The sequence below is a fragment of the Sander vitreus genome, chromosome 17 (genome assembly GCF_031162955.1).
Source record: "Sander vitreus isolate 19-12246 chromosome 17, sanVit1, whole genome shotgun sequence".
In the NCBI taxonomy this organism is placed as follows: Eukaryota; Metazoa; Chordata; class Actinopteri; order Perciformes; family Percidae; genus Sander; species Sander vitreus.
The window spans coordinates 23,678,818-23,695,735 of NC_135871.1; the positions used below are offsets into that span (position 1 = coordinate 23,678,818).

Below are 16,918 nucleotides of genomic sequence, written 5' to 3' on the forward strand. Positions count from 1 at the left end.
TGCTGATGACTCAAATGCAGCTTAACATTTTAATCATTATGTTAAAATTCAATTTAGGGACATTTTTAAAGAGCTTTATAATTATTATGACTTACTTTTCTTTGTTCTTTTTCCTATAACCCATTTGATCGGTTAAATGTTTCCTACAGTATTACAATTTGTTTCTGGAAATTATAAAAACCAAAACAGTAGATACTGTATTTTATATTTGACTCTGCCGATGAGACCTTGTTGCTGATTCGACACTAATCAATCTCTTCAGGGAGTTCTTTGAAAAATGTGTGCATTTAGTGGTTAGTTTAAGCTATTAAATGTCAGACACTGAATGTTCAGTCTTCCTGATCTAAAAGGACACAATGAGTAAATATAAACATGTTTATGGTTTCAGTCAGACAGTGGTGTGTGCTCAGAATCCGTGGGTGGCATCACTTTGTGCCAATAGCGACTGTTTACTGACTAATCACCTTGCTAACTTGTTCTGTGTGTGTGTGTGTGTGTGTGTGTGTGTTTACACAGTTGTATGTATTGAGTAGTGGGTATGCACAACAGTAAATATTTGTTTGAGTCTGTGCATGCATGCATATAACGTGTATTTCGTTGTCCATATGTATATGTGTGTGTGTACAGTTGGTGTGCATATGTAAAATTACCACTTATACTACTATACTACTGTGTGTGTGTGGACATATAGTATGTACTTGTGTATGTGTGTGTGAATTAATTTTGTTGCTGACGTGTTCAACTCTGTGTGTTTATGTACATATACATCAGTGTGTGTTTACATGTGTAATTTGTCTTGTCCATATGAACGGTGTGTGTGTGTGTGTGTGTGTGTGTGTGTGTGTGTGTGTAGATTTGGGTGCATTTGTATATGCAGTTTTTTTTACAATAATAATAATAATAATAATATTACTACTACTACTGCTACTACTACTACTACTACTACTACTAATAATAATAATAATAATAATGTTATATGTATGCATAAATGCATTTGTGTGTGTGTGTGTGTGTGCTCTCATTTCTGGCTGTGCATGTGGTTCTATGAGTGTGTGTTATTGTTTATCCGCAGATACAGATGGGTGACAAATTAATTAGGTAATGCATTTGCAAAATGGCAGATTCTTCCATACAGGGCATGCAGGGTCTTTGAATGTTTTATTGAGTATGACAATTATGTAAATCATATGTTGTGACTTTCACAATCACCAGATCTCTACTCAATTTAACACCTCTATAAGAGGACCTACTGACCACCATCATCCAACCACCAAATGACAGAATAGCTTTTGGAAGATCATTGACGATCTCTTCAGTTGAGTTTCATTGATTTGTAGAATCTATTATGAGCATCATTGAAACTGTTCTGGAAGTTTGTGGTGGCCCAACACCTTATTACTGAACTTCATGTTGCTTTTTCCTTTGTCACCCATCTGCGTGTATACATCTTTGTTTACAGACGTTGTCACCAGATGTCATGTGCTAACATATAGCTTGTGTGTGTGTACAGTACAGCAGATGTATTTATTTTCAGGAATACATACAAATTACACTGAATTCCTTTTCGTAGCTATATATACGAATGGCCTAGTGTACAGCACTGCGTCACTCTATATGTATGTATTTGCATGCACGTGGATGTGTGAAAGAGCTTGTTCCCTCTTCTTGCTGCTCAATGTCCCTCCCGGCTGACATTTACACATTCAAATCAGAGAACGTTTATCGTTTGAGGCACATCACAAGATTTCATTCTTTGTTTAATCACTAACATTGCTGCAGCACGTAGAGACGCTGTTTCATACTGTAAGACAGATTTGATGCTCTGTTGATGTGAAGTAAAAGCCTCACATCTCCCAGAAGTAAACTTTTCAAGAACTAAGAGACACAGCTTTGTTTTTAGCTTTTACAAGCATTTTGTTGACTTTTATATTATTTAAATTTCATTTATGCTCTTTGATAGTTAGTTAATATATATGGTTGTTCTGGTTGGGGACCTTTGGTCCTCTGTTCCACTAAAACACACACAAAAAACTACACTTAGCACTGGATACTCCTTTTCCTACTTTTATGAAAATTACTTATATACATGAGTTTGGATTGATAACATGTTTCAGAAGTCCGCTACAGAAAATGATGCATTACTGTACTTCTGTTTGAGGTTTGATATCCAATACTATTTGGATTTCTATAATTGGAGTTGTAATGTATAATACAGTACACATTTTAAAGCATACTGCTTATTTCTGTGAGTATTATTCTGTACAATCTATCAATTCTATGTTCTTGTTTCTCAGCATTGAAATGAAATACACTTCATATGTGCTGAGCTGACTTTTCACATATCATATAGACAAGCTCCAGTCTCTGTAGCTCTAAACCTGACCCGGTTTAAACTGCTGACTCCTAAGAACTAGAGCCAAAATGATGACATTTTATAATAAATGTAGTTGGTTTGAATATCTGTTAATTATTTTTTAACATACAGTAGGTAAGAAGAGAACAGGAATCCAAACCCAGTGTCTCACTCGAACATCCTCATTTTACAGTAAATGCGCATTTCGCCATGATTGTGTGTTATGCCGGGCCTTGCTACATGTGTAAATACACAAACAGAGCATTATATGAATAGAGTAGACAGACTGTTGGGAAGGACTCACTGCCGATGAGGCATTTTATTTCAGCGGCTGTTATTTTCTAGCTGATCACGAGGGCAAATACTGTACAGCGCATGTCCATGTACTGTTAAGTGCTTCAATCAAGCCCCAATTATCAATTAAAACTAAATGAAGCTTACACCTAGCACCTTCATTAGCTTTATGTTTTTTCGGAACACTTTTTTATTCAAGTATTAATAGTTCTGTTTCATAAACGTGACTACAATTCAGCTTACTTTATTAAACACACACAAGTATTTTTAATGCACAAATTGCACACTGCCAACAGTTATAGTAAATTCACAGTAATAGTAATACCTGTTTTAGTCCAACAAACTTCGTCGGTTTGCAAACATAAGTTTTCACGAGTATGAAACCAAAATCTTACTAGTAGCCATCTACTGGGACCACTTGAGTTTTATAGGCTGTTCAGTCTAGCACTAGCTTGCTAAGTTAACTGCAGATGGAGAAAAATAAATCTCTGTTGTTTGCAAATATGTTATTTTTCATCTGATTAAAAGGGAATTCCACCAATTTACAAACATCTAGTCATTAGAAGTAGAACATAGTTGTATAATGGCTTCTGTGTCTATAGGCACATTACCGCCAACAACTGGACTGGTGGGATGCAGTTTATCGTGTTGAATTGTGGGATACACATTGTTCTCAATACTGCTTTGAAGTGGTACTAGGAAAAGCTTGCATCAAGTATGGCTCAAGAGGACTGTGCGTTGGTATTTTTTTTTAAATGGGTGTGTTGATATAAGGACAGACATGGTGACGCATTTTTTAACGGAAGGGTCTCAGTTGCATTATGGGACATGAAGGATCCAGTGTTATTTTAGGTTGACACATACAGGATTAAAAGTTAAGATACTTCAGCCTCTGTTGATTCCACTTTGACTATTCTATACTATAAGTTAACATTTGTGGATGTATTATCAAGTGAGAGATAATAAAAACCAGTGGCACACAATTTAACCTAAAGTTATCTTAGAGAATGTGAGTGGGCTATTAAAACAGAGACTATAATATTTTGTCTGTGAACTAATTTCCTTTTCCTGTGACTATGTGCGAGCGTCCAACGTTTAGGGATGCTAATAATGTGGGCAGCACATCGAAGTGTAAACAAAGACATTAAGAGTGTATAGAAAAAAATCAGCGCTCTGACTTGTATGTGATTTTATGTAGCCTGGTCCTACCAGACTCTTGTACATTTCATTTGTACAGAGAGTCTGGCCACTCTCCATTGACAAGTGTTAACTTCCTTGAAGGCGGGTACTCTGTTGAAGTTTAATACTATTGGATCTGCCCAGAGCCACTCTGGATCTGCCATAACCAATCGCTAACGTTTGGTCGTGAGGTATGTCATGCGCATGTGCAGTGTTGAGAAGAACACTTTCAAAACGTATTCCGTTACAGAATAGAGAATACATGCCCAAAAATGGAATTTGTAACGTATTCCGTTACGTTACTCAATCTGAGTAACGTATTCTGAATACTTGGATTACTTCCACTTTGAATTGCATTTCATAAGTGTAGGTATCACATCACAGCTTACTAAACAGGCCTATTCTGGTGTGTTCTTCTGTTCCAACTGGCTGAATGTGTACCTGAACAAGCAAATAGATTTTTGTATTTGTAGTCCCGAACTACAAAAATCTAACCGCAGTCAGCTGTTTGACATGCCAGCAGTTTGACATGCCAGCTAACGTTAGCTAGCATGTCAAACGGGGCTAGTAAGTCAGCACGTAGGAGAATGTAAAGTCGCATGTCAACTATAAAATAGCAAGGTGACCAGTAAAACTACAGCAGACGACTACCCTTGGCTAATTAAAAAAATAACTTACTTTAAGATGCTTCTTCAGGTTGGAGGTGGAGGAATTGAAAGGAGGTTGGTTGCTGGCAAGCAGAGGCTGCACTGCACAGTTATATTTTGTTCTCCCTGTTCTCTCTTTAATGTGAAATGCTGTTTGAATTTCCAAGATAGAAACGCGTTCCTGCCCTGGCTCTGTCCGGCTCCATCTCTACCTCTATCAGTGATCACGCAAATAGCTAATTTTTTTGTTTTCATATTGGGGCTTCTGGGAAATGCATGGAGTTGCCTTAATTTATTCAGAGAGTGAATAAACTCGTGACACAGAGAAGTATCGTCATGTAATCCATTGATTTCAACAATGTAACTGTATTCTAAATACCAACTATTTAAATTGTAACTATAACGGAATACAGTTACTCATAATTTGTATTCTGAATACGTAACGGCGGTACATGTATTCCGTTACTCCCCAACACTGCGCATGTGCAACAAGAGGGGAGACCGACAACAACTATCGGCTTATATTTAGCATTAGCATTGCTAGCGTTAGCCTTAGCCAACTCCTTCACCACTAACGGAGCGAGCTGGAAAATCAAACTTTTCCCGAACCCCGTGGGGAGGAGGGCCACAACATCATGGCCACCAACAAAACTTGCTTGGGCTTTAACTTCTGGATATTGGCAGCGTTGCCACAACAGACCGAATGGCTTCGCTCGCATCTTTCTAGCGCACGTCCTCAACGTCATCGTTCTCAGCCACTTCCTCTGTTCGCTGATTGGACCGCCAAATATTTGGCCGGAGAAAACCCAAGAATATACCGCAAACCCAGATGGAGTACTGAAGGAAAATGAAAATTCAGCGGAAGTACGTAGGAGGGCGAAGCCTGGCTAGTTGAACCCTGCAGGTTCCCAGGAATATTAGTCACATACTTAGCTTAGTCACAGTGGCTCATCATGGATTGCTGTTCTAGGAATCACTCTGTTATTGCAGACATTACCAGGGACCTGTATATGAACCTCAGCTAAATGTAAATATGCTACAGTGGGCCATGTACTGAGAATTGAAACACATTGATTCTGGATTTTCCCTGTGCTCTGCCGCCTCATCTACTCACTGATATTAAACCTCTCACTTCCTTTTTGAAGCCGCTTTGTTTACCAGTCAACATGCTATTTTTACTGGAGGCTTCTCTGCTCGCTCAGCCTCAGTTTACTGTTGAAAAGGATGTGTCCTCTTCAGCACATGTCTTATCTGGAACAACACACACTTACTTTTCAGTGCAACATTTTACATTATTGTGTAGAATTGCCACGTATGATATTAAAACTTTCTCTTAGAATCAGAATCAGCTTTAATGGCCAAGTAAGTGTGAACACATACAGGGAATTTGACTCCGGCTTTTTGTTTGCTCTCAAAGTACATACACAGAAATAGACATAGACCTACAGCTAAAAACAAGGACAACAAAGCTTAACACTTTGTCCCTTCATCCTTGTTTTGTATTAGATGAGACTAAAACGTCAAGTTGTGGTTTTATTGGGGGTTATGTGTGGGACTATTTGGGATTATATACCTTTGGACAGAACCATTCTAGCAATCTTTTTTTAGCTTAGCTATGCTAATCACGTCCTGGCCCGTGCTTCATATGCACCTGAGTCATGCTGACTTCTGAAAATGACAATGGAAGAGGGTACATAGGTGAACAATGTGTGAGTTATGTGTCATTTTCAACCCTTTGGAGTAATGTACAGTATATCTCTCGTTAACATTGACACAATATAACAGGAGCTCATATTGACACCAAGTGGGATGGACACAGCTACCGGAACGCCGTTATTTTGAAATCCAATGCATGTCTGTGATATACCCTTCCCTTGTAAAGCTTTTATGCTGGTTTGTGTCGGAGCTGTGTCAGAGGGGTTGTATGGTCATTTGTGATGCTGTGGTTTGCGTTATTGTTTTATTGGACTGCATTCTTTTTTTTATATAAACATGTATTTGTTGATTTGTTTAATTCACAGACAATTCACAAAGATGCATTGTAACAAGACAAACAATAGTCACACTAAAGTAAAACCACCCTCCCTAAGGATGAAACAAAAACACACAAACAAGGTTATAACATTACATAAAAGAGTTACCGGATAAGATAGCATTGTGACATTTACACAGTTACACCGGCATTCCTGATGGATATATCACCTTCAAGTGTCAAAAGTTTCCCCAAGTTCACAATCCTCCATCCTCCGACGTTTGCCTGATTTCTTTGTCATTGTGTATGTACATTTTTTAAGGACAAGGCATGCCGACAACTCTTTACTGTAAGCCAGTGACCATCAGAAGAACCTTTTACACCCTTCCAGCAAAGCGAGATCAGGCATTTTTCTAGCAATTTATATAAATCAGTCATTTTCTTCTATTTGCTGTTTAATGTACAATCCTCTCTGGGTACAAATTAATTCAATTCAATTCAATTTTATTTATAGTATCAAATCATAACAAGAGTTCTCTCAAGACACTTTACAGATAGAGTAGGTCTAAACCACACTCTATAATTTACAAAGACCCAACAATTCCATTAATTCCCCCAAAGCAAGCATTTAGTGCGACAGTGACGAGGAAAAACTCCCTTTTAGGGAGAAACCTCGGGTGGTGAGGAAAACTTTGTTTTAAGGAGAAACCTCGGACAGACCCAGGTGCCGGTTGGGGGTGTGATGAACAGTGGCAATACTAGTTACAATAAAGATAATGGAATTATGACTAGAAATAGTAGTTGTAGTAGTTCATGGCGTAGCAGGGCACTGCAGGGCGTTACAGGGTGTAGCAGGGCACTGCAGGGAATAGCAGGACGTTGCAGGGCATAGCAGGACGTAGCAGGGCACTGCAGGGCGTTATAGGGTGTACCAGGGTGTAGCAGGGCACTGCAGGGTGTAGTAGGGCACTGCAGGGCATAGCAGGACGTATCGGGGCACTGCAGGGATTAAGAATAGTTTTGTAGTAGTTTAGGGCAATCGGGGACTGTATTTAAAATAATTTGAGAAATACATTTTTATAATTTCATTCCAGAACTTTTGTATCTTGGCAGTGAAATAAGGTGCATTTTTCTGCATTGCATTTGACACAAATATCCGTAATACTTGGATTCATTTTATTCAGTCTATCTAATATAAATCCTAATAATCCAACTATTCTTAATCAGTTTGAGATGGATATTTATTGTTAGTAGTTGAGCCCCTGAGCTCATTTCACTCTCCCTCTGAGATAGCTTCTTGAAAGTCATTTGAGTGTTTTTATGCTCAGTAGAACCTTTATGCTTTTTCACCAGTATGTTGTAGAGAGAGGATTATTGGACTGCATAATGGATAAAATGGGTGTTGCTAAAAAAAAAAAAACAAGACGCCTGCCAGTGATGTGATACGCGACTGGTTCATTGCTCAATGAAATAATAGTTAGAATAACGCAGTGCTCTGGCTCCACATGTCGTGAGTGTTTTTGTGCCTAAACAGGTTCAACAGGACGGAAATTAGTGTTACGTTTTAAAAGGTATATTTGTGAAAGATCGGAGAAAAGACTTTGACGAACTTTGACGCTTCCTCAGATGGTGATCATAGGAGAGCCTCAGACAGTTTCCCAATGAACACCACAAAAGGTTTATTAAAGCAGATATTATTATTTTTAAGAGGAACCATAATGTTGGCTCACTTCTGATGTCTAACTACAGTTTTTTTCTGCTGCATTTACAGTCAGGCTCAGTTCAATGGATTTGGGATGCTGAAATTTACTGGTTGGTCTCATCCAAACCCAAAATCTGTGACAGGAGAAGCCTACTCAACGTAGGCACAAATATTTATATTAGGCCTACATTGCGCTACATGGGTTGGGCAGTTTACTTTTTTTTCTTTATTGATTAATCTATTATTATTTACCCTATTAATTGATATATCTTTTATTCTAATAAATGTCAGACAGTAGTGAAAAAATGCCTGTAAACTAAACCCCAAGGTGACATCTTCAAATGTCTTGTTTTGTCTGACCAACAGTTCAAATCTGAAAGATATTCAGTTTACAGCTATATAAAACATTGACTAATCATTTCCGTTCTATTAGATTACATTTACTAATCCCATTAAAGCTCCATTACTTTGACACAATGCGGGGTTGGTTTGTTCACAGTTTAACCAGGGGGAGTATGATGGGAGGATGTATTACAGCCTGGTGCTGGGCATGTAGCCCCTAACAAAAGAGACTCGTATTTGTATGTTGTGTGTGCTTGTTAAACCACAATTGTCTCGTTTTCTATTTCTATATGATGTAACGTGTGGGTGTGTGAGGCTTTAAAGAAACCTTTGACGAAGTTGTACTGAATAACAAAAGTAAAGTAACAAGTAACAAATTTATTTTTCTGCTGAGTTATTAGTGAATTAATGTGATTACTTTTATGAGTACATTTCTCAAGTAACTATCCACACACTGGTTATATTCTATTTGTTTTTGTGTTGTTGCATCTACCCCCTGTTAAGTTTGAGACATACGCCTACAAAAACGTTACATAAATGTATTTGCACAATTTGTGCAATTATGTTTTCATTGTTACCATTACATTTGGTATAGGAGGTTTGGGCTGTGGGCTAATTAAGGATAATGATGTGTTTTATAACAATTCAGATTTAGGTTATTGAAATGTGAGGTCCTCAGTAGGATACAGCAGCTATGATGACAGTGCGTGTGGATGCAGACAGTGACCTCCAGGCAGAGTTGTTGTTGCATCAGTTGACTGTCTACTCTGTTCACAACAGCATGGGAAGAAGAAACTGAGAGAGAGGAAGAATGAGACAAAAAAAAGAAGAAAAAACTTGAAATGCAAGCCTGGTTTAATACAGTACACTTCAGTAAGTTTGTTTTTCCAGGACCAAAATGTATAGAGAACTTCATAGACAGTGAGACAGTGGGAACAGGTCATGTGAACAACACATAAAGATTCAGTATGATAATGAAGTATAATGAATGAAAAATTAGGATTAGTGGTATCGAAGAACCTGTGAAGCTCCAGTGCAATTCTATGATAGTGATAAAGATGCAAGGCAGAATGGCAAGGATGATGGCCAAAGTTTTAATTATTACAATAAGGCACTTTACTGCAGCGTCAATAATTCAATATTTTATATTAGAAATCCTCGGAGAAAAAGAAAAATCGTGTAATAATCAAGGTTCATGCTGGAGACAAAAGAAAAACAAAGATTTAAAAAGGATATAAATAACACTGAAATGAATTTGAATAAATATCCTTATATCCTAATAAATAGATGACACAGATTAAAAGTTGACCAGCCCCATCCAGTATACTCTCTCTCTCTCTCTCTCTCTCTCTCTCTCTCTCAATTTAATTTTCTTTATTGGCATGAACAAAGAAAACATATTGTTGCCAAAGCAGTTTACAGAAAATGCATATATAGTAGGCCTGCACGATATTGGAAAAAACTTACATTGCGATATTTTTTTCCCCTGCGATATATATTGTGATATGAAAAAAAGACAAATTTTTAGGGGAGTGCATCTACAAAGAAAATAAAAATGAAAAAGGAAATTCTTATGTGAACCAGTCTTTGTTGAACTTTAATGCTTTACAAAAACCAAAGCAAGTAAGGCTGTGACTACTCTTCTGAAGTGATTTTGGAGAGGGAAATTAGGAAGAAATACACTGGTTGACTGACATGACACCATTGCATTCATATAATATCAATCCAGGCTAAAGTGAATGATATTAATAATGCACGCATGTTGCTTCCTCTAAATTTCAGGTTGTGGTCGACTAGCGGTGCCTGCTTTGGGTTGTTTGATGAATTGATTAAAATTGATCATGATTGTTGGTTTGCTCTGCATGCAGAGCCTGCATGTCACACTCTTCAACAAACTGTGTATCCAAGAGCACTTAAATCAGTGTAAATGACGTTATATCAGAAACAGACTGCTGTTGTAGATTAGTGTTACGTTTCCAGCGTCGCAGCTCCGAACCATAACATTAGTTGGGACAGACGCCTTGTTTCTTTAGGCTAACCATGTTAGCTTTAGCCTGGCTGGTAGCAGCTTTCTGCGATGAAAAATGGCCGGGATATGTCGTGATTACGCTGCATTAATCAGGTGATTTAGTTTGTCTTTGCAGCGAACATAAAACACTGACTACCGTAGCTTCACTACCCACGGAAAAGCATGTGCATCACTGTGTCAGCGGCAGCTGCAGCTTGCGGTACTTTTCTACACACGGGAGAGCCTCACTTCTCATAACAACCCCCCCTCCCCCTCCCGTCGGACTAACGTTACGTCACATGACCACCTGTCTTAAAGAGGAAGGGTCGGCCGGTAACAACATTGACATATATATAAGGGTAACAATCATGGAAAAGGAGAACGGTGAAAGTTTACTTTTTTTATCAAGCAGCAAAGAAGTTGTAGTGTCAACATCGCAACGTCCTGCGATGTGACTATCGCGCATGCGCACATCGCGATGTAGACGATGAAAAAAAATATCATGCAGCCCTAATATATAGTACATATCACTTATTAAATAGATACTGTAGGTGTCACATATATTCTATACTGCACTGATCGTTATACAACACACAACATTACAAAACAATTACATAACACAATATAATACTTAACAGTTTTGTACAATATAATTACTGTACGATACTAAACCAGTCTGTAATGTTGGGATCTTATAGTGGTGAGTCCCTCAGGTTGTGGCAGGCAGATACATATTTAGCTGCCAGTGGAGCTGCTGTCCCTTTTCCTAGGAGAATTACCAGGTTCTTTTCTGATGTTAACATTGGAAAATTTGCCATTTTTTTGGCTATTATTCCAAAGTGTAAAGCTCTTAGTGAATAGAATTTTTCACAGTGGAGCAGGAAGTGTATCTCTGTTTCTACCTCCCCTGTTGAGCAGTGAGCACATATACGCTCCTCTCTGGGCAGCCATGTCTGTCTGAGTCTGTCTCTACAGCCAGTTGGTGGACAGTGAGCCTGTATTTAGTCAGGATCTGTCTCTGCTTCAGATCTCTGACAGCAGATACCCCGCCAGTTTATATTCTCAAATAACAATTTGGTCTACTTTGTGTTTTTGTTAGATTTTTTCCAATATTCTAAATATTGATCTTTTGAATGATTCTGTAGTATCTGACGCCATATGACTTTGATTTGAGTTTCTGTTATAAGGGGACATTAAAGATACCACAATTCATAATTATAATAATCTTTCTCTCTCTCTCTCTCTCTCACACACACACACACACACACACACACACACACACACACACACACACACACACACACACACACACACACACACACATGTGCACAAACAGCCTTCATGTTTAGTCAAATGCTGCCCACACAAAAGGCCCCTTTTGTATCTGTCTGCTGTGTGTGGGATGTCTTTTCAGACATGGCCTCATGTGTCAAACAATACATTAACCCATGCGAGTGGTGAGTGAGCTTAAGTGTGAGAAACATCACAAAAAATGTCCCAGACTCTAAAACTAGGGTTCCCGTGGCCTTGAAAAATGTAGAAAAGTTACGGGGTTAAAATTTGTTTTTCTGGACTGAAGAGGGGGAATTCTGTGAAAACTTACATTGTTACAAATTTCACAGCATAAAGTTTGACCTTGGCCAGAGAAATCTTTGGTTTTCAGTCCCAATAGTTAGGATATCTTTAATGCCCCTGTTAGCAGTTTTCAAAGAAAGTGATGCCATAGAGTAAGTCATGTCGTGCAGATCCAGATGTATTTTTTTCCCGATCCGAACAATTGTTTTATTACAGGATTACTTAACAATCTGAGAGAGACATGTTATCTATTAAGTCAGGAATTACTGCACGTAATTCTTGGATGGAAAAAGATAATCGGACACAATTTTTGATGTGTATTGTTTTTTTAAATAAAATACAATTCTCCAAACATTTGTTGTTATTGAAATTACAAATTTTAAGAATTGTGTGGCTTTGGTTGAAAACTTTTAATTTAATAATGTATATAATTGGATATACCGATGATGTAGAAAACCTGTATTTGAAATGTATATTTCACTCAATTATGAAACAAAATTTAGTCATCCAGCATCTTTTGGTGGTTTCAGTACATGACACCATTGATTTCAGTGGAAACGGGTTCAATCCAGTTTACTGTGAAAAAAATGTTCATATTGGGCTGTACAGCATGCAGCTCTTTCTGAACGGAAATGGTTATTTCTCAATAAGATCGTGCCAAATGTCGTTTACCTCCACACAAGCTTTGCTCCAGTCATACATGTTTATGAGTCAGCTGAAAGGAGTGTGGTATCATATTGTGTCAAAGAAAATTATAATATCAAAATGAGAACTTGGGCAACATTTTTTTTGAAGCCTTACACTTGTCAATGGGTGTATGTAAGGGGAGAGCACAGTAAATGCTTCTTATCAATGCCAGACATAAGACAGAACTGTGTAACACTGAACAATGCTAATGCAGGGCTTTGATTGCATTTTGCTTTTTAAACCTGTGACGCCAAGTTAATGTAAGAACATCATTTAACTAGCTGGCTGCATCGAAAAACCAGTCTTTCCTTTCAAAATTTCCATCTGTACTTTTCCCCATAAAAACAAAATGACAAAATACAAATAGGGTAAGATAATACGTGATTTAAATAATAACAAGTGTTACCTTTTCAAAACACGAGGCAAATGGGTACACTCCGTGAAAATAAGTATTTGCTTGTTTTAAAAATGCAGTTTAGTACTCAAAGGCTAAATGATTTGTTAAAATGATTTCTGTTTGTTTTACAGGGCTAAGGCGCAGGATTGAGCAACGTCTCACCACAGGACTATTAGGCTGGTTTCCACCACATTTACCCATCCTGACAACTGATGGGGAAACCACCTCAGCAAAGCTCATCGGGTAGGAGTTAACATTTAAGTGACAGTGATGGGGACCTATTGAAAAGTTCCTAAACGACCAAAACATGGAGAGTCCCTGACCTGCAGTGAATGTGGTTCACAAGCCTACATTACCTTATGTCTGCTGTTGCCTGCTCATTTCTACAGCTCTCAGAAAAAGGCTCCAACCCTGAGTGCTGTCATTTCTCCAGCAACAGCTTTGCCCAAGTTTTCTTTTTGTGGTTAATCTTTGTTTTATCAGTACATATTTTAATTGTCCTGTCAAGTGTGTGGCACTTAGTCATTGTTTTAATCTGGAAAACCTGTATTGTAAAAAACATTTAGGGTATGAAAGAATCCTCTGACACAGTCTCTTTGTTCCTGTATGCAGGTTAGAGCAGGGTGGTGCTGTTGCTTAAAGACGTGCAGCGTGTGGTTCCCTGAGTGTAAAATACCATACATCCCTCCCTCACACTGCAAGTTAAATGGATCTGACACAAATTTGGCTGAATTCTAAAATGACTCAGGGGCAACCAATTCAGAGTTAAAATCAAGCTTAAAAAGATATAATTTTTAAGTGGGGTTGTATGAAGTACTCATCCATAGTGTATTAGCTAAAGTAAATGGCGGTCGGCACATCCCCCATTTACCGACACAGAAGCTAAGCAATATATTGTAATTAAGGCGGCTGTGGCTTTGCAGGTAGAGCGATTGTTTACCAACGGGAAGTCTATAGTTCGATAGCCACCAGTGTATGAATGTGTGTGTGTGTGTGTGTGTGAATGCTTTGAGTGGTTGCTTAGACTAGAAAAGTGCCATGTAAATGTAATCCTTTTACTAATGTGGCTGGCAGCAGCAAAACAATTGTTAGCCACAAATTTTTTTTAATCAGTTTTAATGTACGCTATATTTTGAATATTTCAATCCAAATTAACCCTTTTTAAACACCAAAACCACACAATAGCACAAACTAATAACTAACTGATCGAGGCAGCGTAGACCAGCAACTCCCATGTTCTGGGAGCTAAAGATACTGTTTTTGTCAAAGACGTCTGGCAGTTGGGGTGGCCTCTAGCTTACCCAGTAAGAGCGTTCACCCCATTTTGGCTGAGTACTGCAGCGGCGCGGGTTCGAATCCGACCTGCTGCCCTTTGCTGCGTGTCATCCCACATCTCTCTCCCCCTTTCATGCGTATCCACTGTCTCTATGTAATAAAGGGAAAAGCCCCCCAAAAATAATCTTTAAAAAAAAGCTTAAGTTCCCTATTGGCAAGGGGAGTCTGACGAAAATTGTAGGCTTTTCATTAACACCTAACATAGCCCAAATCTTATGCCACATCCTCCCTCCTCTCTCTCCTCTTCAGCTATCCTCCGTGGTCTACCTTTTACATTTTAGCCTTCCAGTCGACTCTAACACTGGTTGACTGAAAGTGAGTGCAGCTACAGCGGCTCAGATTAATTAGCTAAAGTGGAGTCCATCCATTCATCACAAAGTCCAAATGATCAATAATATAAATGTCATGGCGTCAGAGAGGGCAAAAATGCTGGTGTCAACACCAGAAGCTCATACGTCACTATGTGTGTGAATGGGTGTATGTAACCGGTGTTTGTTGCTTTATACATCACAGAGAGAGAGAGACTGCATGGCAACAGTGGCGATGCCAAGAACTATAAAGCAACTGATAACAGCAGCTGACGAAGCATTTAGAAAGAGGTTGGACTGACACTGCATTAAGCAAGTAAAACTAGAACTTTTATCAAGGTTACATATTGATTGATTATAATATGAGGGTTGCCAGCAGTACAGATGGCCTGTTTGTACAATAAAGGCAAATAAATGTGTTGCATGAACCTAATTTCTTATTATATAACTGAGAACTTACCTCAGTCGGAGTTCAGTGTTATCACAGTAACCTCCAGTATCTGGAGTTCTCTGATTTGACCAGTCACAACATGTTTACACTTTCATCACAGTTATTTATGTGTTAGCAAGTTGCTCGTGCGTTTAACTACAGCAGCTTATGTTTTGTCTGTCCGTTTGTTGGAACACTTGCAAGGACAACATGTCAAATGTTAGAGAATTATTGGTACAAAGCCACTGAATCAGTTATTGCTTTTCATTTTTTTTTTATCTTATTGCTCAACAATACTGGCTTAATCAATTTTGTGTCTACCTTGACCTTTATGTATTTTTAAGTTTATACAATGTGCTTTATTAAAAGGTTTTCGTTAGCCTGGTTAGTCACACAATGTTCTCAACCAGTAAACTTTGATTTTCTATGGTTACAGGTCTTGGTCACAGAGAAAACAAATAAGCGATATTTTAAATACTCATACATTAACCAATAGAGATGCACCGATTGACCGGCTGGTGACCGGAATTGGCCGATTTTCACGTGATCGGCCATGACCGGTGACCGGCTGGTCAGTCTGACATATGCCGATTTTATGGCAGCCAAATGCTGTAAATAAATAACATTGTAAAGGCTACCATACACAATGCATAGAAATTATATATAGGCTAGCAGCAAATAATAACAATAAACCCACTAATAATTACATTATCTTAATGCAGTATAACTACTGTAGCATGTAAATAATGCACATAAAATACAAACGTGAGCAAGGGTGTTCAACAATCGCCATTAGCCTATATCGAATCAATAGCCACGTGCAACCTAGCTAACAAGAACACAAACAACAAAATCACCAGCTAACAATGAACTGACAACTTAAGTTATACGACTTACAGTTCTCAAGGATGCACACACACACACACACGCAATCGCCACTGGCTAGTTATCCCTCGGATAGCGAGTCTCTTTTTTTCTTTCTCTCACTTTTCCGCCGGGTGGCGCACGTGCCCGCTCGCGGTGTGAAGCGCGTGTCCGTGCTATTCTCCGACATGCACTCTAACAATCACTGCTTATAGACGGTCTTTTCTACAAATGCAGTACCTGTTTTCCCTGTTTTCATACAGAAGTTTAGTTTGCTAAATATAGCACATTGTTTTTGTTGGATATTGGATGTGAAAAGAAGGAAATGGTTCTTCCATAACATTGCACTTTAGATGTGTGTGTATTTCCCACACCAGGAGTAATTTATATAGTTCTATTTTATAGCGATCAATTATCTGTTCAAAAAATTGTCTGTGTTCTTTCCAAAATGTAAAATGTTCTATTAAAGAAAAGATAGAAAATAAATATTTGTGTGTGCTGTAAAGTGGTTAGAAAAAATGAAATCGGAATCGGCTAAAATCGGTATCGGCAGGTAAAACTCAATGAAAAATCAGAAATCGGAATCGGGGGAGGGTGGTTGGATGTGACAGAAAAAGTGGGAGTTTGCCACGGGAGACAGCTGCCACCTCTTCATGATTTTGTAATTGGAACCCAAACATGATTGTTTTCTAACCCAACCAACTACTTATTTCAACACAAACCATGCTCTTTCCCTACCAAGTCGTGTTTGTGTCTAAACCTAACCAAACCGTAACCATAGTGTTGTCACATCATGAAACAGATTACCTTTTCAACAGTGATTTG

At 38.3% G+C, this 16,918-nt stretch overlaps 1 long non-coding RNA gene across 2 annotated transcripts in view; it reads left to right on the forward strand.

Annotated features, from left to right (window-relative positions):
* The window catches only part of LOC144532364 (uncharacterized), a 91,106-nt gene that overhangs the window by 54,196 nt on the left and 19,992 nt on the right, over nt 1–16,918 (forward strand). For both annotated transcript variants that reach the window (XR_013503339.1, XR_013503338.1), the window contains exon 3: nt 13,288–13,399. This is a non-coding gene — a long non-coding RNA (uncharacterized LOC144532364). The remainder of the gene's footprint in view (nt 1–13,287; nt 13,400–16,918) is intronic.